Source organism: Heliangelus exortis, chromosome Z, assembly GCF_036169615.1.
Source record: "Heliangelus exortis chromosome Z, bHelExo1.hap1, whole genome shotgun sequence".
Classification (NCBI taxonomy): Eukaryota; Metazoa; Chordata; class Aves; order Apodiformes; family Trochilidae; genus Heliangelus; species Heliangelus exortis.
The window spans coordinates 35,586,416-35,611,135 of NC_092454.1; positions in this window are offsets into that span (position 1 = coordinate 35,586,416).

Sequence of the window (24,720 nt, forward strand, 5' to 3'; positions counted from 1 at the left end):
CTGTCTCTCCAAGGCTCAACTTGTATCAGTGCCAAATTTCACCAAGTTCTGGATGATCCGTTCCTGCAACCTACCTAGGTCCCTCCAAATGGCAAGCCTGCCTTCAGCTGCATTCATTTCCATAAGGCTGATGTGCACAAACTTAATGACAGAACACTCTGCTGGTCTGAGAACAGAACCCTGCAGCAGTCCACTTGAAACCAGACTCCAGGTAGAGGTCAAATCATTAACTACTAGCCTCTGAGCTAAATGGTCAGCTTTCTCTTCATCTAGTTGGTTATCCATATAGACCATAACATCTCAACTTGGAATTAAGGATTCTGTGGGACTATGTTGAAAATCTTGTTAAAATCAAAGTAGCTGACATCTACTGCTCTTCCATCATCCACAAATACAATAATTTAATTACAGAAGAACATAAACTGATTCAAGCATGATTTAGCTACCTCTAGGCTAACTTTTCTCAGACATCCTTTTTCCATCACCCAGAAATGTGCTCTGAAAGGACTCACACCATGATTTTCCCAGAGACTAAAACAAGGCAGACTATCCTGGACTTCTTTGGATGATTCTTTTGACATGTTTTACAGATGAGTGTAATATTTATCTTTCTTTAGGTGTCAGAAACCTGCAATGTCCCTGACATTTCTAATGTCATAGGGAGCAGACAATTCCATCAGCATCTTCAAATGCAGATTTTGTTCTGTGGACTAGATCTCTCACTTGGTTCTTTCTCCATACTGGAAGGTCCTCTCCTGCTTGAACTCTGGGCACAAAGATGTGGGAGACCATGCAGGTAAAGACTAAGGCTAATAAGATATTGAGTATCTGCACCTTATCTGCACCCATTTTCACTGAAATCAATCTGCCTGGTCAGAACTGGGTCCACATTGCCATGGTTTGTTCTTTTACTGTTAGTATAGGGATAGGAACTTATTTTTGTTGCCCTTGACGTCCCTTGCAAGTCTCAACTCAAAGAGAGTCTTGGGTTTTGTAATAACATTCCTGCACACATGGCAAAAACTTCTACAGTCTTCCTTCACAAGCTTTTCTCACTTCCAGCTCCTTTGTTAACCTATTTGGTATTTGTGCTCAGTCATTCATTTCATGTTTAGTCAAGCCAGTCTCCTGAGACATCTGTAAATTTTCTTCAGTATCTTGGCTACTACAGTCAAGACTGCCAATGATCATCTCATCCCAAACTGATTCTTCCTGGTTTATAAGTAGCAGATCAAGAACAGCCACTGCCACTTCCTGGCTCATTCAGCTTCTATGATAAGAAGTTGTTCCCAGCACACTCCAACACTCCCACCCCTTCTATTGCTTGTGTCCTAGTGTGCTGCCTGTGAAGCAGATGTCAGGGAGATTAATGTCTCCTGTAAACCAGATTATGATGACACAGATACTTCCTTGGAAAAAAAAAAGGAACTTCATCCATTTCCAAATTTGATAGGGTGGTTTTTAACATAACTCTCACCACAGCTACTCTCCTTTTTCTCCCTTCTGATCCTGACTTCTATAGTCTTTCTAGGCCAGAGTGCTGCTCATTCCATCAAGTACCCTGGAATGCTCAAGCTGCGTACTGACATGAAGAAAGACCCTTTTCCTGCCATTCTCTTCCTGTCTTACCTGAAGAGCTTGTGTCCACCCATTACAGAACTACACCAGACAACCTACCACAGCCAATGCAATAGTGTTAAGTGTTCTCCATCCTCATGTGAAGCTCTCACACCTTCTGTTTATTTGTCTACTTTCCTACAACATATTTTTAATAATCTCAGTTGTGCAAATGGCAGGTCTCTTAGTAAGCACAAAACTACTAGGTTACCTTTTTTTTATTCCAAAGAACTTCTGCTTTATCATAATAAGGTTTCGTGTTCTGAGCTCTTAATTTTTATTAATATGTTAGAGATATGTTTTCATTTAAAAAATTACATACTTGAAAAATGGTGAAATAAATAAAGGTTTGTGTTAAACTCTTTGGTGAAAACAGACTAATATTTCTAATATTTTTAAGGACTCCTTGCTGCAAATAATTCTGTTACCAGTTTATGGAATCTATTCTAATCATACATAGAAATTGTGACTGTGGTGGGAAGGCTCAGGGCTATAAAATTCAAAGATGAAACTTTCCAGGCAGATGAAAAAATCACAGGAGGATCTCAGGTGTTTTATTGTCAAAGATTGAATACGTGCTGTTACAACAGGAAAGATGTTGATTATTCCTAAATGAACAATGGTAGAGCATATTAATTACCTTGTCAGTTATTTCCTGAGCTTAGTTTTCTGTGTCTCACATAGAAACCAATTTCAGTTTCATCAGGATTGTGGTCATTAGCTACATATCCATCAATCTAATTGCCAGGTTTGTTTCCTTCTGAGTTCATACGTACATGCTCTGAACTGGTTAACATGTCCATGCTGGTATCCAAGTACTTGTAAAATAAATTTTAGCTCTGACTGGATAAAGGTGTCCTGTTGCAGTCTTTCAATTGGCACACTGTAAGGTTCTCTGTGCACTGCTTCCAACAGCCTCTTGGAAGGCAACCTGCATGTGATTCTAGATATACGGGATAATAGAAAAGGCATGTGGCCCTTTTAATGTGAAAAGATTTGAAATTTATTCATGTATGAGCAAGCACTCCCAACTTCCATGAAGTAAAATATTTTTCAGGCAACAAGGTTGCTGTGAGAACTGTCAATACAATTTACATTAGTTAAGTTAACCCTCCTCCTTAGTATGCTCATAAAAATATGCTTACAGAAACAATTGCTTAATTAAATTTTTATCTTTAAACTGACATTTAGATGCTTGCATTATTCTTTTTTATATCATCACTCTATTAAGTGCAAGTAAATGCCACCACTCTTCACAAACCTCAGTTTTTTTCATCAAGCCCAAAAGCATTTTTTAGCTCATTTGTACAAGGTTCTTGTAAAGGCCTCATGCTACAGAAAGTTCCAGCTTGAAATAAGTCAATGTCAATCTCTAATCAATTGCAAAGATCACTGATAAGTCGCCTAAGACTTGATTCACTTGTCTCTCAATTGCTTGGACTAAATATTGTCTCCAGAATCCTTCTAGCTCTTGCTACCTCAAGGAGCGAGGTCAACTGAAGCAGAGAAATTAAAGTAATGCCTCTGGTGTCTCAGTGCACAACATAGTGCCATTAGAACATCAAGCCAGAATGATTTATTAGCAATTTTAATTAATTTTCTGAGTCATTTCCTAAGGGCTCAATTCTGTAATCTTATTACTGTGAGCCTAACATGCTATAGTAAGACTATACTTTCTAATCTTTCCTTTGTTGTTAAATACTATATCTGCTTTCATTAGGAAACTCTTGAAATTAAACAGTTCTCTCTTTCCAATGATGAAATTTTTCTGTGTATATTCATCAGAAATTAGTGCTAGAAATTGTGTACTAGTCTACACTAGTTCTTAACACAGAACTCATCACTTAATTCTCTCCTGAATTAATTTACTAAAAAAATCATGCTAAGACTGATTAAGGTCCCTTTTTCAAAGGGAAGAAGCCACATCTATATATTAGATATGGCATAATAAAAAATTATCACCATTTTAATTAATGTATAGAGAACCAAGTTCTAATCCCATTTAATTCAGTGAAATCTGGTTTGTTGTTTGTTTTGTTTTACCCATTACAAGCAAATTAACTGAGCCCATAAAGATATTTTTAGATGATGAGCTGCAGAATAGTGATTCTACTCTAAAAAAAGCGCCAAAGGTTTAGATTTTAAAATCACAATTGTGCTAGCTTTACTTTGATCTCATATAAATATTCTAACTATTCCCTAAATATGTTAGATATGCTACTTAAAAATTCAGTCCGCACAGCATTATCAAGTAAAAGTACTGTATTTTTCATAGAAATAGAATTTTAGGGCATGACATTTTACATATAGGCAATAAACATAGTTTTAACATAGAAGCCTGGGGTAAGAGAATCAAGACTTAGAGCAGTTAGGAAAGAAGGTATTTTTTTTGCTCGTGAGACAACATTGTGATATTTATGCTCTTATAGTGGTCCAAGATATTTGGAAAGAGATGTAAAATTGTGATAGAATAATCAGTATAATTCCTACAACTTCTGGAGTACCCTAGAAATATAAGATGAGGAGAAGGTGAAGAAAAATATTTTGTGGGCCCCAGAAATTTTAAGTTATATTAAGAAAGAAAAAGGATTTCTACAGGATGGTAAGTCTTTGAATCTTCCTGCCATTGTTTATCACTTACAATTTTGCCAGTATTTTTCTGTTCCTACACACAGGAAAAATAGCTGACCATAAGCCAGAAATCATTCAAGACTCTGAAATACGTAACATGTCAGTCATAAAATAAAGTTAGGACCTAAAATAGGGTTAGGACATCATGTTTTAATGTATCAAAATTGTACCAAGTTTAGTGAGTGTGGTCTAGTATAACCATCTTGGAAGGTTTTAATTGTTTTTGTGTGTTCATTTTATTTTCAATAACAGTGTACAATTAACTTTGACTGTGATATTTTAAAGGGAACAATTCTCCCATTTGCAAAAGCCATAAAATCATGCTTATACCTTCCTCTTCTTCATACATGTTTTTAGATTAGTCACAATGTGCAGACACAGAGTTGAAGTGTAGTACTATTGTAATGTCAGAACTGTATTCAGCATGCTAATATAATAAGTGAGTATTTTGATAAGGTACAAATCATTATAAGAGTTCTAGCAGAAGAGGGCTTTAAAGAAGAATGGTTTAATCCATTTCATGATTATAAAGGAGGTGACATCTAACCTGCTCTTGTTTTGATAGTGGTAAATTTACAAAGCACAGAGATTCACAATAATGCTCTTTCTCAAATTGTCTCTTAGCAACAAAAGAAAATGGGCATAATAAACTGCAAAATAATTGCATTCAAAGCCTGTGGTACTGTTTTTGAATATATGCAACTTTAAGAGTCACCAGTGTTACCTTCTTTAAGAAGTCTAACACAACAACTAGCTCAAAACAATGAAATGAGCTCATTTTAACTCAGATTAAAAGACTGATTACCCTTCCCCTCCCCAAAATCACAATTAAAAAATGGGACATTAGAGAAGCCTCCAAGAGTCCTGAAGAACCTTCCAAGTCCTGACAGAGAGAGCAGTGAGTCCAAGAGCAAAAATGAGAATGAAGATTCATGTAAACTAAAGTCTAATATTGCATTAAGGTCCACTCAGAAAAGTGCCAAGTAGTAATACTCTTAGTCTGGATAGGTGTAGACAAGAGTATTATACAATTTACAAATTGTTAACCAAGTTATTAAACTTCTTCCTAAACTACTTCAACACAAACTGCAATATTTTTTTCCAATGTGCATTCCATACTGCTTGCAACTAGGCCTTTTTCTCACATTTCTAGGCACAGGTGTCCATAAAACAGTTTTCTAATTCACATGTTTTCTATGGATTAAATTCTAAGATAGAAAAAAAATAATGTATAGGAGACTGTTTAACAATTAATTCATTACATTTAAAAGCAGAGATTTTTTTAAAATGTTGGTATTTCAATTGCAAGAGACTTGAGAGCTAAGAGTTTGTACGACCCTGTAGCTCTCAAATAACCTCCAAAATCCAGCTTGTATTTTGTTCTGTGGAATTCTAAAACATAGCACAGCATCTCCAGATTTTCTGTGGAAACGAGTAACTGCAAATTGCTCTTTAGGGTTTGACCCTCTTCCTTTTACTGCCTTTAGGGATGAAAATCTTAATAGAAGTTAATAAAGTCACACTGGTGCACAAGTGCTATAAATAGAAGAAGAATTGGGCTTTATTTTATGTTTTGCATAGTGATCTGTTATTTCAGAGCTGATATTACTTACTGAAATACCTTCAGAAAAAGAATTTCCTTAGGGGTTTTCATTAGCACAATAAAAAGGAGAGCTAATCTGAAGGGCAGTGAAGGTCAGTTAAGGAAAACCATAAACAAGTGTAAAGAGGCCATTTTTCTGGACTCCAGGGAGAGCACACTGCAAAGAGACCCTCTAATAGAACCATGGGAAATATATTTCATCCTCTGTAAAGAGAATTTTATTTGAAAAAAGAAACATTTATTGATTATTTATTCTTTAGATATATAGAATTTAAGAAACATTTGCAGCATACTCTCTTAGGGGGAAAATTGAGATTTGCTCTTTTCCAGAAAAAGCATGCTGAGTATTTTTGTATCTTAAGTGATAATAATGCTTCCATATTATTACAGTGTATAAAGATAAATGATTTGAGAATATGTGAATGAATCATTGGAAAAAAGTCATTATGTTTTTAGAAGGGTGGCAGTCCTCCATAGTGATTTCATGTACTGTTCCGATTTTTAAGTGAGTAAGGGGGAAGTTCTTCCTGAGAAACATCTGTCTGAGTTCGATTAATGACTCTATACAGCCAGCTAGAGTTTACTTCGTTAGCGAGCTGTAACATTTCCTACGCCTTCAATTAACACTGGTTTTACTTAATCTAATCTTAGTTACAACTTGATATGATCAGAAAACATCATTGCCATCCAAGTGTTCCTCAAACACAACAGATTTATCTCTTTGGCACCTCATTAAAATGCAAGCTATATTGAAATTGATTTCCAGCACTTTCAGGCAGGAATGTTTGTAATAATGTTAATTTGCAAATTTCCTTTTTTCTGTATATATATTCTTTATGCCGTGGTTGACATATTCTGCCTGAGGCTGTTTGTATTGTACAGACAGAAAATGAACAGTGAACATTTATTTCTCATATCTTTCTGAGGAACCTGAGGTGCATGAAGATATCTGTGTTGTAACAGTCATAGTCAATCCCCTTCATTCCCTTCAGTCACTATATATCAACAGCAAACTCCCAGCTAGTCTTGCTGCAGCAATTAACCTGCCAGGGCTTTCCACTGTCAGACTCAGTAATAATAAACACTCCCCAGTGAGAGATAGAGCTATAGATCCTCACCCTGCAACTTCCACAGTGGCTGAATTATTCAGAATCAGCATGATTAAAGAGATGACATGGTATTAGTTAAAAAGACATACTTTTTTCTTCCTTACTGAAGTTTAAACCTATTAAGGAGTAACAGGGGAAGAAAATGGGTCTTTACCATTCATCCATCTGTCTTAGAAAAGGATTTCTAGAAAAGTTGTTTAGAATGCCTATCATTCTGAAAGTTTAGGAATAAAAATGTAAATAACAAAAGGGTTAGCACAGTTAAATTATAAAGTATCTGTAAATCCAAGGACCAAATAAATCAGAGTGAAAAATCATTTAGGACACAGAGTCAAAGTATTAACTGCAAAAAAATGGTAATGTTGAAACTAGTTTTTAAAGTAAAAGTTAACATCACTATTCATAATTCTTAGTCTATGTTATTGTATAGAATATCTTAAGATCAGTGCTCTGACAGATGTATTGAGATATATGAAGGGGTTTCCTTTGTTTATAACTTCCCCCACCCTCTTTTTTTTTTTTTTTTCTTTTTTTTTTTTTTAAATAAAAAGGAAAAATGCTGTAAAAATGTTGTAATATATTGCAAGCAAATAAATTGTGTATATTTTGTGTGCCCCAGTGATAGGGCAGCAGTACAGTGCTATCACATGCATAGTAAGGAAGTTTACTTAAACAAAGTCATGAGAAAAATGACCTCCTCTTATATATTTTTAGTCCTATTAAAGTTATAATTAATTTGCTAATCTCAATTTACTCAGCCACCTGATAACATACTCTTAACTAAATGCTCCTATTGATTCCCAGGGGAAAGATCTTTCTAAAATGCAGGACTGGGACTGCACATTAGAAGTGATGTTAAATGCAGTCAAATTCATAATTTCTATGACTACTAGAGCAATGTCAAGTTTTATTCTTTGTCATTCTCATCTGGATGAAATGGAACTAAACTGCTGATAGAGAAGACTAGAGAGAAATAAGAACCATTTTTTGGTTTATTCACACAAGTATGAATATGCAAGCAGCATTCCATGCTATTGCATTTTTTTTATCACTAGACCAGGCAAATGATTAACAAGTGCAAGCAGAGAAACCACATACAGGTGAAACTAACTTCTGCCCTGCAATATTCTGGTCAAAGGAAATCCAACCTTGTAAATCACAGCAGTGGTTAAACTTATATGAAATAAAAATGAAATTCACTATAGATGGAAGTATTAATTCACTTTTCTTCAAAATAGGTGATGAATCACTCTTACATATAGAAACAAGTGAACAGCTTTTTGCCATGGAAAGAAGGGTGAATTTCACAGTACAGCACCCTCCTCTAAATTCTGTGTTCTGTTTTTGCACCATATGTGATCATTAATGGAACTCATCTGAGTCAGTCTTTTAAAGTACAGAAGCCTGCATAGGGAATAGATAATTCAAATAGAGTTATAAGTTGTGTTTTGGCTTTACAGAAGGAGAAATTAGAGAAAATATAATAGATTCCACGCAACAAGTTAAAGTCCAAATGTAGCAAACGGAAACCTTCTTTGGGACACGGCGCTTCGAAGTCAAGCAGGAGTTCTGGCCAAGGTGCACAAACAGTGCTCTGACCTTGTCGCCTTTAGACTTGGCTGGCCTTGTTTGATGCTTCTTCTCCAGACTCAGCTAACCTCCTCATCTGGCTGCTCAAGAGTGAGCTGGGCATGCTCTCTGAAGCTCACCTTTTATTGGTTGACCAATCCTGCTCATGTGCAGTTGGGGTAGGCCTTAATTGGGCACAGGTGGGCTTGGCACAAGCTCAAGCCTCCCACCTAGTAATTAGCCACACCTGATTGCCTCATTTCACTACATCCAAAATGTAGTATTACCAACCTGATCTAAATTTTCCATTGTGCTAAACATTTGGGATTATATTCTGTCACATTTAAGTTATCCAGAATTGAAAAGGAGTTCCCAATTTCTTAACTCTTACATATGTCATATTACCATAGAATATATTCACAGTGCTTTTTATTTGGAACAGTTCAGGTTTTTCTGTTTTACTGGCCTATACAGTAGTTTGACACTACTTGTCACATAGTTGAGGTACTACAAACCATTATTAAAACATTACTGAAATGCTCAGTATATCTGTAAGTCAGGCTAAGTGTTAAGTGCCAAATTTAAGGTATTATCACTCACTCAGAACGAATATTGGGTAAGAACCAGTAGTCTTCTTTTATGCTGAGCTGTAATGTAATTTTTGAAGGGCCTATTACAAACTTTACTGTGATAGTGTGAGTAAAGATAGCGGAACCCAACACCTAGATCTTTCTGCATTTCTGCTTTACTGCTCTCCTTTAAAAATAACATCTGTCCACTTTTTCCTTCAAGAGCTTCTATATTTGATATTCTGCTTTGTCTGCAGAAAACCAAACAAGAGCTGATGTGGGAACTGCAGTTCTCAAGGTTTTCCCACTGTGTTCAAAGTGACAATCATAATCTAAACCAGTCCATTTTTTTCATTTTAATATGACATGTACCTATATATCACAATAAAATATATACAAAAATATTTAGCATCCATAAGAAAAAGTAATTAATGCATTCTTTGAAGTCCAAATTCCACTTTGCTAATCTTCTAAACTTTGTCTGCATGAATAATACAAAGACAAGACTTTAAAGAGCACAATTCTTCCTAATCAAATGAAGCACGACTTTTAGCATGGGATGACTTATTTCTAGGATGACACATACCTTTGCTTTCCTACTGCCTATAGAGCGTGCCTATATAGATAACACAGACTAGATATTTAAGTTTTAAAGGCAAAACCTTGTCTTACTCAACAGAAGAGCTCATATTTCATGTGATGACATGAAGGTAATAGAAGATGACCTCCAGAGCTTCTGTCATACCTAACTTTTTCTATGATTCTAATTTTTTTTTCTTTTGAAGCCACGTAGGTCTCATTAACAATGTTAACTGGGCTTAACAATGTATAAGTCAGTGATATGAATTTCATCAATAAAACTATTTGCTTGCTAGTAGTAAAGTAGATCTTCTTACCCTGCCTTCTTCAGTAATGATTTTGCTAGAGGCAATTTCCATCTGTTTCCTAAAACTTCTTTTGAACTTATTTTGTTAATTATTCCCTTGTATTCAACATATGTGCTTTAAGCCTCCCTGTCCTACCACAAATTCAATGGTTTTAGCTTTCTTATCTTTTTCTATTTCAGAGATACAGCCATGATTCTGTTGAATAGTAGCTATACTTTCCCCAGCAGTGTCACCCAAAAAGGGAGTCAAATGTATAGCTGGGAGGCAGTAAAAAAATATAGATTTTAATTTTTTTTTTAAAAAAAAAACAAACCAACTTAAAATCTCAGTGCTTTTTACTCATCAGTAGGATAAATGCACATAGCTACATAAACACACCTTTCTGCATTTCCTTATCTTAGAATCCCCGTTACTCTGAAGAATCTAATGCTTTCAAAGGTTTTGCTTCTCCTCCTGCAACTCGTGGTATGTTAAGCCCTCAAAAAACTCAGTCCTTCCAACACAGGTGATTTTTTTAGGGTGTTTAAATCCTGCAGATGGCTAGGCCTCTCTGATTCTGAAAAAACTCATCTTTGGTCCTCTTTTCCAGCACAAAAAAATTCTTGCTGCCTCTCCAAGCCTTCCTGAGTTTATATTCCCTTCTATCAACCATATGCTCAGTTTTTGTTATACTCTAAGTATTTGCCCTCTCCACATTCCAGAACTGATTAAAGAGAAAACCAGTTCTCCATACCATTAATAAAAAATAGAAGGGCTAAAAATTAATTGTCTTTTGCCTCTGCAGTTTTTTGTGCCTATGCTAGGAGCCTTGTGTACAAAAGCATACAAAGTGTGCCTTCTCTGACACAACAGATTTTTTTTTTTCATTTTATGGTAGAATTTTTTAATAACGACCAGATCTCATAAACTGAGTCTGACAGGTGCCCAAATCTTCATAGTCTCAATGATGAAAAATAGTGATGTAAGGTTCATGGCAAATATTATCATGTACAATCCAGAATTTTAATACTCCTATACCATTAAAACTGTGTAAAAAAATAAATTGCTTTCTTCTATCATGGAAACAAAGTTTCAGCAAGTTTAAATTCCTCAGATTTCCAGCTAGGCTGACAAACCCAGAATGCTCCTACTCTGGAAGAGGTTGATTTTGACTTCTTTTGAAAAATTTGTTTTTCATAAATGAGGTGTCAAATATATCTGTAGCTATCTAGCTGGTGCTGTGTAACAGATAAATGCTTCATTTCATTCTGTGACACAAATTGCATTCTGAGAATTTTCATATATCCAAGTCACAAGTTGAAATTTTGTCTACCCCAAGTAATAAAATTTGCAATGTAATTCTGGACCTACTAATGGATTTCCTTTGGAGATGAAGAACAGTAGTTGCCATATATCATTGTATGAGTGAAGTTTTCCTGGAAAAGATATCTCAAAATTAGCAGTCAAAACTGATGCTTGGTATTACTTTGCTGAAAAGGGACAAACAACAATATTTCTTCAGTTGTGGACTAAAGAAATAAAAATGCACTTCTTTTCTGTAAACTATTGTATTACTTCTTGGCCACTGCTAAAATGAAACAAACAGTGGTGATTTTTGATTTTCTGATGCTAGGAAAACATGTTTTACCTTGAAATGTCTCACTAGAAGGAGAATAAAGGTTCTCTAATTCTAACTGAAGTTAATAATGCTATTATTTTAAAATATTAATGCTCTCCTATTATAACATCATGTGGTATGGTTCACTCTTTTTCTTAATATACACGATATGCTTACTAAAATTGGTTTCAAGAACACTGGTCTCTTAACTATTTTAGAGTTTCCCAATTTGAGTATTGTCTGGGGTTTGTTGTTGGTTGTTTTGTTTTGCTTTGTTTGGGTTTTTTTGTAGCTTTGAATTTATTTAGCAGGTGCAGTGCTCACAATCCTTTCAGGCTTATTATCATCACACCTCTCTCTATTCAATATTATCATCACCAGCCCCCTCATCACAATCCTGCCTGAATCAACGGAAACTTGTTTCTTGTTGGTTGAAGCTTTAATGAATAATTCATCTAGAAGAGCCTTCTGTGTTGCACATTGCCAGAAGACAGAGCAATTCCCTTGTCAATCACAGTGGCTCTGTCAGTACTAAGTTTCATGCAGTATGTGCTCCAACTGTACAGGAGATGACAAGCAGCTAAGATTACCAACTGTGCCAATCCTGGCCCTCGTTTTAGCTTTTCTTTGACAGAACATTAAAATTCAAGACTCGCTCTAACACTGAATTGAGAAACCAGTGTCAAAATTTCTTCTCTGTTCTCACCAATACAATTTGGTTGAAAGCTCATACATATATTGCAACCAAAATGGTAACAAGCCAGTTGCTCATCTCCAGAGCTACATTTCACTTGGATCCTGAACTGCCAGTTTTCTCATGCCTAGAAAGACTGGGCCTGGGCCTCAGGCTGGCTCAGTGTGAAGCCAAAACTCTGATCAATAGCACAAAAATCTTCATATGAGGAGCCCTCTGGACCTAAACATAACCCTATTGAGACAAGTTGCACTCAAGTGTTGTCCCTTGGAAGATGGGCTCCTTGCCATTTCTCTGTAAATTAATCTTCAGAATAATAGTTGTTATCAACTGGTTGTGCAATACAACCAGAAGCAGAAAGTAATTGGAAGAGGTGATATACACTAAGGATCTTCCACTGTGAAACGAACACAAATGTAGAAAGAGATAAGAAATGGAACAGATTAACATATTAGACTTTGAAAAAAAAATTATTTTAAAAGTACGTTTTCTTTTTTGTTTAAAAATCTTTTCATTTTTAAACTGACCTTTGACAACATGACAGATATATGCTTAACACAGCAAGGAAAATTTGAATGATTAACTAGGTATGACTCTCTGTTCTCATCCATTGCAGTCATTTGTGAGTTAAAGGCATTAGCAAGTACTGCAGCATTATAACAGCATATCTCTACAGCAAGGACCCAATATCCACATAAAAAATGAGGGAATTGCTTCAGATTAGCAATAGTCTCCTTCTGTGGGATGACCAGTCAATAGTACTTGGACCATATTTTATATGCTTCTGATTTGACTTTGTAGAAAAACAACACAATTCACATTGTACAACACTGAAACAAAGTCAGTGAAAAGATTAGGAGATCTGTTTTAAAACCACATTCATGTTCCAAACTAAAATCCTAAAATACAACACAAAGCTATTATTTCTGACAATACAAGCCATAAAGAAAATGCAGGATTAAAGGTAAGAAAACATCTAAGACCTCAGATGTCAAGGAGGATGAAGAAACTGTCTACCCTTTTTTCCCATTATTTTACAATTTGTAACAAGAATAATAGCTATGGGACTGCTGCTTGTCTCTGTAGGAAGTGACATCATACTCTGGAAACAAATAAAACCTCCACATAAGGAAATCTATCATTGTGTGTTCATTTGCAATAACAATGACTAATTCCATTCCTTAGAATAATAATATTTCTAGAATATATTCTTAACAATGAGATGTCTTTTAGATATAGTGGTGAAATGTGATGCAAACTTCCAGGCTACTGTTGAGTATGAAAATATTTAGACTACCATTTGAAGTTGTTTTCCCCCCTTCAGAATAGGGATTACAGATGGCATGTTTTAAGAATCTTTTCTCAGACAAGTAATATAATTTTCTATATCTGGCCTGATATCTAGGAAAGGTGCCCTCTTAGATCTGCTATTTGTAAGCAGAGAGGGATTTATGGGTTAAGTGGTGATTGGTAGTTGTCTTGGTCACAGTGACCATGAAAATGTTTACTTTCATGTCACTGGTGACAGAAGAAAAACTGCCAGTAAAACTGCAGCCTTGGATATAGCGAGAAGACTTCAGGCTGCTGAAGGGGCCAGTTAGTAAGGTTCTCTGGGACTGTACTTTTTAAAGTACTGGGGTCCATGAATGCTCACAATTTTTTAAGAGACATCTCTTAAGAGAGCAGGAAATACCAAAGTGTCAGAATTGAAGCAGGGAAGAAGGACAACTTGTATCTTCTAGAACTTAGGGGTAAAAGGAAAGTGTATAGACATAGGGAGTAAGGACAGGTGACATAAGAGGAAAACAGAGATGCTGTTTGCCACTGTAAAGAGCAAATAAATGCAGTCAAGCTCAAACAGACTTCAAGCTAGCCAGCACTATGATGCACAACAAAAAGGGCTTTTAAAAATATATTAACAGAAAAAGGGAGATTGGAGATAATATAGGTCCATTACTTGATAAGCTCAGTCACTTCACAACTAGGAACACACAAAGAGACATGTAATGCTTTCTTTGCCTCTTTAACACCCATGATGGGCCTTGGTACTGCCTAGAGCTCTGTGTTGGAAGACTGTGACTGAGGAAATTACAAACTCCTATCTGACTCTGAACTTCTATGAGACTTAATTCTCCCGCTGGATGCAGAATCATAGAATTGTTTTGGTTGGAAAAGACCTCTAAGATCATTGAGTCCAACCATAACATGTCTACCAAGTCTAAACCATGCTCCTGAGCACCACATCTTCATGTCTTTTAAACACCACAAGGGATGGTGATTCCAACCACCTCAACTCCCCTGCGCTATACGATTATGCTGCATTTCACCCTCTGGGGTCACTGTCTGAAGACACTGGCTATTGGACAGTGTCTGGGGTTCCGGTGGGCAGCTTCGCTCCTGAGACCTGGGCAGACTTTTTCAAGAACAACCAGTCAGGTCCCTGCTGCCATGACTGCAATGGGAGTTTAGAGTTCTTTGAGGACCAGAGCCGCAAGATGTCTACATTAGAAAGAATGATTTTGGGCCACCTGCACCTCTACAGGATGGATGATGAGACGTTGCTTCAGGAGCTGCAAAACTGCTTGCAACAATGCATACGTTTATTCATCCTATGGCTTATAACCACTACTGTGCAGCTGTACAGCAGGCAGAACTGTTGACACCTGGACCAGCAGGACCTCACCCTTCTGGGGGAAGAATGGCAGCCCTGCAGCCAGCCCCCTCACCTCCTGACTCTGGCCTGGCCTCCCACAGAAGCCCTGCAGGCTCTGATGTGGAGCAGAAATCTGTCAGAGGGGAGGCCACCCTCCACGGGGCTCCCAGTCACTCCCATCTGTGCCTGACCCTGCAGAGCAGGAGCATCACCAGGAGGAGTAAGGAAAGGTGACAGCAGCACATACCTCTGCCCACAGCCACTCACCTGCGGAGCCCTGATGCTCCCCAAAGAGGAATGCTGCCAGACTCCTGGCCTCTCCCCAGCCCTTTAAGAGGTCACACCTTGCAACCAGCTGCAGTACTTCCCCAGGGGTAAGTTCCATCTCCCACCCAGCATCCTCCAGCACCTCTACAGGCTCCCAGGTGACAGCAGTATCAGGTCCCTCCCCCAGCTGCACTAGGGATCACTAACACCCAGAAAAGGAAGGCTGCAGCAACTCTTTGTTCAAGAAAAAGGAAACAAATTCCTCTTCCCCTGACAGTCTCTGGATGCTGCTTTCTGCTCCTTGGTCTGGACTCTTTCCCTGCCCCACCATGGCTGGTACCATCCTTCTGGGAAGCCATAAAAACAAGCTAGTTGCAAAACTAAGAGAGCCTTAAGGATTTTCCCTTCAAGTACTTAGGAATCACATACAAAGAAGAACTCCACACTTTGTATCATCAGCATTGAAAGAAGTCCAGAACTTACATGTCATGGTTTAACACTGAGCCACCTATCAACCAAATGACAGATGCTCTTTATTAATCCCCCTCCCCTCCCTGATAAAGAAAGGAGAATAAGGGAGAGAGACTTATGGGTTGGAAACTAAACTACAGAGCTTTAATGAAACAGTAATGATAAAACAGGTAAAATAATTAAATATATATATAGATATACAGAGAAAATTATACCACATTCCTCTACCCTTCCCTCCTGATAACACTCATTTCACCACAGAGTCTGCATGGTAACCCTGAGAAAGTCCAGGCTGGACTCCTGGAGTCAGCAGCAGTTCGGAAGTGGAGGCAGGAACACATGGGTTCAGGATGGATCAGGGCCACAGGCAGATGAATGGATGGAATCCTTCCAGAATGCTGAAACAAACAAGAACAGGTGTTCCTCAGAACAGAGCAGTGGCTTTGGTTCTGAATACCACCCTCAAACTGTAACTATTTACACTGTTATCAGTCCTAAAAGCAGACACTGACTGAGAAACTTGCTGTTAATTTCATCAAGTACAGCTACTTCCAAGACATTTAGAAGAAAGCAAAGTTACAAGTCAGAAAATTTGCTCTATCCTGGCCCAAGGACAACTTTTATGAGAAAAAAAAGCAAATCAAACATCTGTCAGATTGTGAGTGTAAATTGCCTCCAAAATGGCCACAATTGCTTTCATTTGCAGTTAATAACATTTTTATATTCTTTTAAAAAATATTTTGAAAGATTTAAAAAATTTTTAATGTTTCCTGCAAAAAAAAAAATGCTGTTTGATGTTGCTTATACATATATGTAGTTCCTCCACATAGAAAATACACATATACAGTACATATTGGCATTTACAATTCTTCATAGGGTTCTTCATACGTTCTTCATACAACTCTTCATTTATGGAAACAATTCCTAGTCACATTTTCCACCAGTCCATTTGCTTAAAGCTTGCCATATCTCCATATAAAATCAACTATAAGCAGTGTTTACATATTATTTATTACCCCAAGTAAGAGAAAATACTGGTGGAAAAGAAAACTAAATATTTTGAAACCTACCCTTGAGACTTTTTGACCTCGATAATGTTGTCTATCCTCAAAATTTTAATTCTGTATGCCAACTGATTGCCTCCAAAAGTACCTTGTTCCTTAGTGACTCAAAAAAACCCCCTCACAACCCTCTCTTTTGTCTGCTTTTTTCCTCCTATGATGTTGCTAGAACTACAGGTTTGCTTGGTTTGACTTGGAATGGACCTTAAAGATCATATAGCTGCAACCCTCCCTGCATGGGCAGGGATACATCCCACTAGACCAGGTTGCTCAGAGCCCCATCCAACCCTACCTTGAACAGTTCAGTGGAGGGGGCATCCACAACTTCCCATGGCAACTTGTTCCATTGTCCCACCACCCTCATAGACAAGAATTTCTTCCTAAATTATTCTTTCCTGTTCAATCTTTGTCCTACCACTACAGTCCTTTACAGAAGGTCCCTCCCCAGTTTTCCTGTAGACAACCTTCAAGTACCAGAATGCTGCTATAAGGTCTTTCTAGAGTCTCCTCCAATCTGAACAACCCCAACTCTCTCATCCTGTCTTCATAGAAGAGGTGTTTCATCCTTTGTGGCCCCCTCTAGTCTTACCCCAACAGCTCCACACCTTTTTGTATTTGGGGCTGAACACAGCACTCCAGGTCAGTTCTCTGTCATGAGTAGAGCTACATGGAAGAATCATCTCACTCAACCTGCCAGCCACACTTCTTTTGATGCAGCCCAGGATATGGTTGGATTTCTGGGCTGTGAGTGCACGTTGCCAGCTCTTCCAGATTTTCATCAACCCAAGTTATTCCCCTCAGTGCAGCTCTCTATCCATTCTCCATCCAGCATATATCTGTCCTTGGAATTGCCCCAACTCGTGTTCAGGACCTTGCACCTGGCCTTGCTGAACTTCATTATTTCAAAAGAGCATTCAAAGAAAATTACATGGAAGTGGTGGAAATTATAATTTGCTATTTATTTTCTTCCCTGTGAATCCTTTAATTTACAGGTAGGAGAAAAAAAAGGCAGAACATTCCTCCTGTGTCACAGTATTATGTATTTGCATATTACATTATGTGTTCTCTTGATCTTTTTACAACTTTTATTTTATAGATGAGTAAATTTGAAGACACTATTGTTGTTAAATACATTTTTCCTTAATGGGTATGTTTAGGTACAGATGTGTCTAGATTACGGGGAAGTTGGAATTCTTGGTTAACCATCTCAGTTGTACTGCTGCTGAGTTGCTGCATAGCCTTGGGTCAGTCTCTAAACCTCCATGAACATTAATTTTATTCTCATTTCCTAAGAAGGATGACAGCAAAGAGCTTTAAGATCAGGTACTACAATGACTGATGCTAAAGAGGGAAGGCAGATAGAGAACAGTTATGCTTGAAGTTCTGAGTGACAGTTAATTGATATTAATTAGCCCCCAACACAAATTGTAATTATTTTTAAAAGATGCTTATTCACTTTTCTCCCAATTCCAAAACCAAGAAAAGAATATAAAATTAAATACTGTATTGCCACAAATACAGAAAGTTATCAACCCACAAACACTAATTTGTAAGTGTTTCCTCTGGTGCTCAAAATAAGAACCTTTTTGGAAAGTTCCTTTTTTCGCTTGAGTGAAAAGGGCAATATGTAAGAAGAAAATGCAGCACAGGAAATCTTTCTGTTCAAAAGCAGAGCCTGCATGCTCTATTAAAAAAAATATTTTACAAAAAAATATGAATCTTTAAATTTCTGATCTGCAGTAAAAGTTATTTAAGAATTCAGAAAAAATATTTATTAAATTGTGAATTTACATTTTATTTTTCCCAAAATAATTGTAAATTCACAGGCACTTCATACAATATAAACAAAATTATTTTTTCAATTAATTTGAAATCTACTTCCCTTTCTATAGAGTCCAGATTTTGGGGGTTTATACAATATAATATGATTTTGCTATTAAATCTTTGCCAAAATAATACAGAATGGAGATTTAGCATGCATATATGCTATAATTTGAAAAAAAAAAAAAAACACCAAAACCTAGCATCTTTGCTTTCATATGCAGTGCTTTTTATTTTTTAATAAATTTTCAGGGAAAGGCTTATAATTATGATTTTTTCATAGAGAATATTGATGCCAACTCATTACTGTTTTTTGGTTACCTGTAGTTCATTTTAAAAACTGTTCAAAATAGGGGCACAAAAATTAAAATGTATTAAATTTCATGATTCTGTAAAAGTTGGTGAAGATTTTAAACAACTTGCTGTTAAGTGACTCATATATATATTTTTATATATATATATATATATATAATTCATGGACTTTTTTGATACATTTGTGCTGTAAAGAAGCTTCAAGGAATTCTTACATATTAAAAAATGAACCTTCATATTAATTTTACATGAGTAATTTTTTTCCACATTGTGCCTATAGAAGTCATTATGAAATGTGCCAGATTAAAAGCAGTAGAGAAAGAAGCTTTCTAGTTATGCGTAGCATGGATATTATCTAAGTGATGTAATTTTATGATTTGTTGCACTGGGTTTTCCACTATCCATCTTGTTTTGAGACCTAGTTAACAAGAAATAAACCTGTTTAATTTGTACATTAATTAATGTTCACCAATTAACACATCATAAAGAACCATTTAGAGACCAGTGTAGACATTGCCCAATTGTTTAAAAGTCTGGTTATCATCAGAGCCTCTTTACATTTGAAAACATAGCTTCTAAATAACACCTGATGACCCAAATAAAAGGAGTGTCTTGGAAGTACATTTTTCTGAAACCATAGCATGTGAACACAGACATAACATTCTCAACGGCATAAAAAAGCTTGTACCTTCATGCTAGAATACCTGACTCTCCAGGCAGGCTTTCAGTTTTTGTAAGAGTTTTCCTAGTGGAACAAATATGAGCTTGGAGCTCGTAGAGGATTAATGAAACATGGTCTTACATTGTTATTTCGCTTCTGACTTGTTTTGAATGACAAAAGTCATGTGTTCTCTGAAAGAAATGTACTGTGAATTGATTGTTTTTCTCTCAGTTTGCAATTCAGAATTATCTTCAGTAATATCAGCAGCAACAAGCTTAATCACAAAAACTATTTTGTTTAATTCGGATTAACTGAGTGCTGATGTTTTTTTCTCAAACACAAGAATCTCATACTATTCTTGCACATTCTGAGCCACATACCTGCAACAGAACTGAAGATGCTCTGAAGAGGCACCAATACTTAAATTATTCAGTTATGAAAGAGCTGGGCCAAAAGCCAATGCAATCACCAGTCAGAGAAGAGTAAATGATTTCCACTAGGAAGAGAAGCTGGAACTCAGAGCCAGCTGATCACTGTTTAAGGTTCCTTATTGGAAACAAATTGCTTTGGAACCTCGTGCAAGACTGTTCATTTCAGCCATGTCACTATGACCGTCTGGATTTAGCAGCTAAGAAGCCTTCATCAGGATTTTACAAGAAAGACAGAGAATAAGACAGTTTTGGGTTCAGTGAATTAAAAATTTGCTGAGGCATTAATTAATACAAAGAGAATGAACAAAATTAAATCAGCCGTTTGTTGCTGATATGTTTGAAAGTCAGTGTCATCAATTCATTATATTTCTAAACTGTGCATTTGGCTTATCTTTTGCCCCTAGAGAGGTTTTACAGAATTTCATCTGAAGATAAAAAGATGTACATTCATAGAAACCTCTATTAATTTCAAAAATAGTGAACGGCAATAAATACAGTTAACAGATTTGCTCTTCTTGAGAGCTACTTCAGAACATTAGAATATAATTTTAGGGAGAGCAGTTCATTTCAGTCTACTTCAAAAATATTTGGATGATGCAACAATTAATTCTTAAGTTTTTAAATTTATTTTTATTAATTTATTTTTTAAAAGAGCAACAGAATTTAATTTACTGCACAGAAAGCATAACAAGATATCAGATACGGCACCATGGTGATAAGCAATACAAAATTGTCTGTAAATAAACTGGAAAAAGTCTAACAACATGAAGTATAGCAAAAATTGAAGTCTACAACCACGGCATTCCTTAGCATGTTATACCTTTCTTGGGAACTCCCTCACCTTAGTGAAATTATGCTTTTGTAATTCCTCTGGAGATCCTAAAATAGTTTCCAAAGAAATTCACTGCAATTCATGATGTGCTAACTGGTCTGTGATTTCCTTATATAGCTCTAGGTTCTTTCCTTAGCAATTGGATTTCTCTGGCCACTCTTCAGTCTTCGGGGATTCTCCTGAACTAAGTGAACTGGAACAACATATGATAAAGCTTTTCCAATTGCTTTCCTCGCTTTTTTTTAACACTTTTTGAAGACTGCTATCTAGTCTTAACGCTTAAATGATTTTAAGGTCTTAACCTTCTTGAATTCTTTGCGGGAACCATGCTTTATATAATCTGCATCAGTAATCTGAATTATGATGTCTGCCAGTATCACAAAACATAATGCAAAACATGGCTTATTTCCTGTTTTTCTCCTAGTACCTTTCCAGGTGAAAAGTCTCTAAAATAAGCCCATGAACAGTTGGGAGGCTTTTGTGCTATTGCAGAAATTTCCTTTTCCTCTCCTGAAGGTTTCTCTCTGGCAGGGAAATGACAGGGGAGCAGCAGCACACGGGAGGAGGAGACAGCATCACTTGTGAGAGTGGCAGTTGAGCTCTGGACCATTTAAGATCTACAGCCACCACTCCACCGACAAGGAGTGGCCCCAAGGAGCTGGTCAAACAGGGTGGGCATAGCAGGACAGTTGGTGCAGGCAGGGCATGTGGGCAAGAAAGCGGGTTGGGAGGCAAGGAGAACCGGAAGTCATCACCCTCCCAGATGAAAACTCAGCCATGTTTTCCACTTGGCTCAAATCCATGGCCAAAAAGAATGTGGTGACCCAGACCTAGCTTGCCTTGGAAGCACAGAGCTGTCCAGGTCCTGGGCTGCAGAGAATGTCTGAACTTGCCACTTTCTGGAGGGCAGTCCTGTAAAAAAATAGAGGATTTGATTAGAGGATTTGGCTAGAGTGTTTGACATGCAGGCCAGACCAGTCCCACAAGGAAATATGCTGCCTACTTGGGCAGCAGGTTAGAGGTGTAACTAGGAAGATCCTGGGTCTGGTACAAGCCTTTGATTTACTACCTAGTAGTGGTCATGCAGGTGGATAGTGATGAGATTGCCAGAAGAGATCTTAAGTGAATAAAAAGGGACTTCAGGACCCTCGGCATAACGCTGGAGGGATCAAAAGCACAGATGATGTTTTCCTCAATTCTTTTACTGGCAGGGGGTGCTGAAAGGAACAGAAAACATCTGATCAACACATGACTTAGAGGCTGGTGCCATCAGCTGCATTTTGGTTTCTTTGATCATGGGAATGTTTACATAGCCCCAGGCCTGCTTGAAAGAGACAGAGTAGAACTATTCACAAGTGGGGAAAGAATTCTAGGAGTTGGCAGGACTTATTTAAAAGACTTTAAACTAGGTTTGAAGGGGGAAGGACGTAAAACTAGGCCCACTAGAGATGAGCCTAGGGGTGGCATGGCAATGTTAGGAGTGAAACGAATAGGCCGGTTCAAGTGCTTCTACACAAATCCATGCAGTGTGGGCAGCCAACAGGAGGAGCTGGAAGCCATTGTGTGGCTGGACAGTTTTGACTTGGTTGCCATCATAGAAACAAGGTGGGTTGACTCTTCTGACTGATGCGTTGCAGTGGGTGGCTATTAGTTCTTCAGAAAGGATAGACAGGGAAGGAGAGGCAGTGGAGTATCTTTATAAGTTAGGGAGTGTTTTGATTGTGTAGAGCTTGATGATAGTGATGATAAGTTTGAGCATTTATGGGTAAGGATGAGGAGGCAGTTGAAGCATTCTACAAGAGGCTGGCAGAGGTCTCACAATCACTAGGTCTTGTTCAGATGTCTGCTGGAATTATAGTAGAGAGGAAACAGGTTAGGAGGTCCCTTGAGTGAATAGAAGTTAAATTCCTGACACATCTGGTAAGCAAGCCTGACAGAGAAGGTGCCTCGCTAGACCTACTGTGCACAAACAGGGAAGGACTGGTTGGAAACGTGGTGGTCAGAGGCTTTCTGGGGCTTATCAATAATCAAGTGGTTAACTTCTCAGTCCTTAGGGAAGTCAGGAGGAGAGTTAGCAAATCCATGGACTTCTGGAAAGCAGACTTTGGCCTGTTCAGGACAGTGGTTGAGAATCCCTTGAGAGGCCACACTGAAATATGTAGGGGTCCAGGAAGGCTGGATGTTCTTACAGAATGAAATCTTAAAATTTGCAGGAGCAAATTTTCTATTTCAATTATATCAGAATATATTCAAGGCAATAGCCTTCAAGATAGATTACAAGAAACACCTGCCCAGGATCTGGGGAATGCCTGCCCTGTGCCTAAGAATGGGAATGCATAGTTATGAAATCTGAATGTAGATGCTCTGATTTGTAAAGATGTTTCTCACCCTAAGTATAAATTTATGACTCTGGACACATACGTCAGAAAGGCTTTGCAGGCTTTACAGAGCAATAGGAAAATTAAATTTTAAATATGTTCCTTTCTGATACCTTGATTTTTTTTAATAGTTTGAAATATGTCTTAATTACTCAATTGATTATCCGTTATAATATTATTGGAGAACAACATTAACTATGTCCTTTAACACTTTTCAAAGATCTTAGTTTTTCATATGTGAGCAATTTGAGTAACACAGAATTCTGAAATTTTTAATGGATTTTTATCCTTTGCAGACTATGGATATAAACTACAGTTAGTGATTTCTCTCCAATGATGTGATTTCCTGCCTTGAGATTAATTCATAAGCAGGCGCTTTGATTTCATTGATTTCTATTGAATTACTTTGTAGTAGTGAATGCAAAGTCACAGCCTGAGATGTGACTTCAGACAGTCATGTGTCCTGAGTATATTTAGCAAATTGTTATTTGGTAAAGTTTGAATAATCACAATGGTGGACTCAGAATGTTAATATTGAGTTTCTGTCCCTTTCTTAAAAGGTTTAGGAAAAAAATTTAGCTATTAAAATACTACCTGTTCCCTTGTTAGAAGTGTCGTTTTTTGCTGCTGAACTTTCTTGATGACTAGGTTTTCCTTTGAAAATAATTTGAAATAATAAGCATGAAAATAATTCCTTTAAAATTTCCTTTTAAAAATAATTCCTTAAAAAAAATAAGTAAAAGTATTTGCCTCTCTAGACTTTCAGTAGAAGTCCATGACATGTTTATTTAGAAGGCTTCTGCTGAGTCCTGTAATACCAAGTACATTACTCTTTTTCACCCATGGGCTGCTTTCATCTTTTCCTATCCCGTTGGTCTATGAATAAATAATCCATGCATTCATATTTCCCACTTGTCAAATCCAGGCAGCAGTGAAAATAAGCAGCACAAATTGGGAGATAATGCACCTTATTTCCATGTAGAAGCAGGTGCATTTTCTTCAGCATAAGTGGCAAGATGACACTGATCCACTTTGACAGGCAGGCTGATCTAAAATTACTCAGCACATTTTGTGAGTGGTTGAGGGAGAGTCTCCCATGAGCTAGTTCTGAAAGTCTTTGGTTCTCAATGTGTTAATTAAACTTTACTGGATAGTATGGGAGGTTGGAACGAGGAGGGAAACAGCCTCTTCTCCTTAGAGAACTGTGATAGGACCAGAGGAAATGGATGTAAGCTGCTCCAGGGGATACTAGGAAACATTTTTTTCACTGACAGTGTTGTCAGGCATTGGAATGTCCTGCCCAGGACAATGGTGCAGTCACCATCCCTGGAGACATTTAAAAGGTATTTGGACCCGCTCCTTAAGGACAGGGTTTGGTAGTTAGATTATGGTGTTGGTCAAGGGTTGAACTGGATGATCATGGAGGTCTCTTCCAACCTAAAACATTCTGTGATTCTGTATTTGCAAGGCTTGATGGTTCTAGTTTGAGCAATTATCAGTTACTAAATGCTAGTGCCAGGGATGACACCTGATGATTGGATCCTGTACTTGAAATTA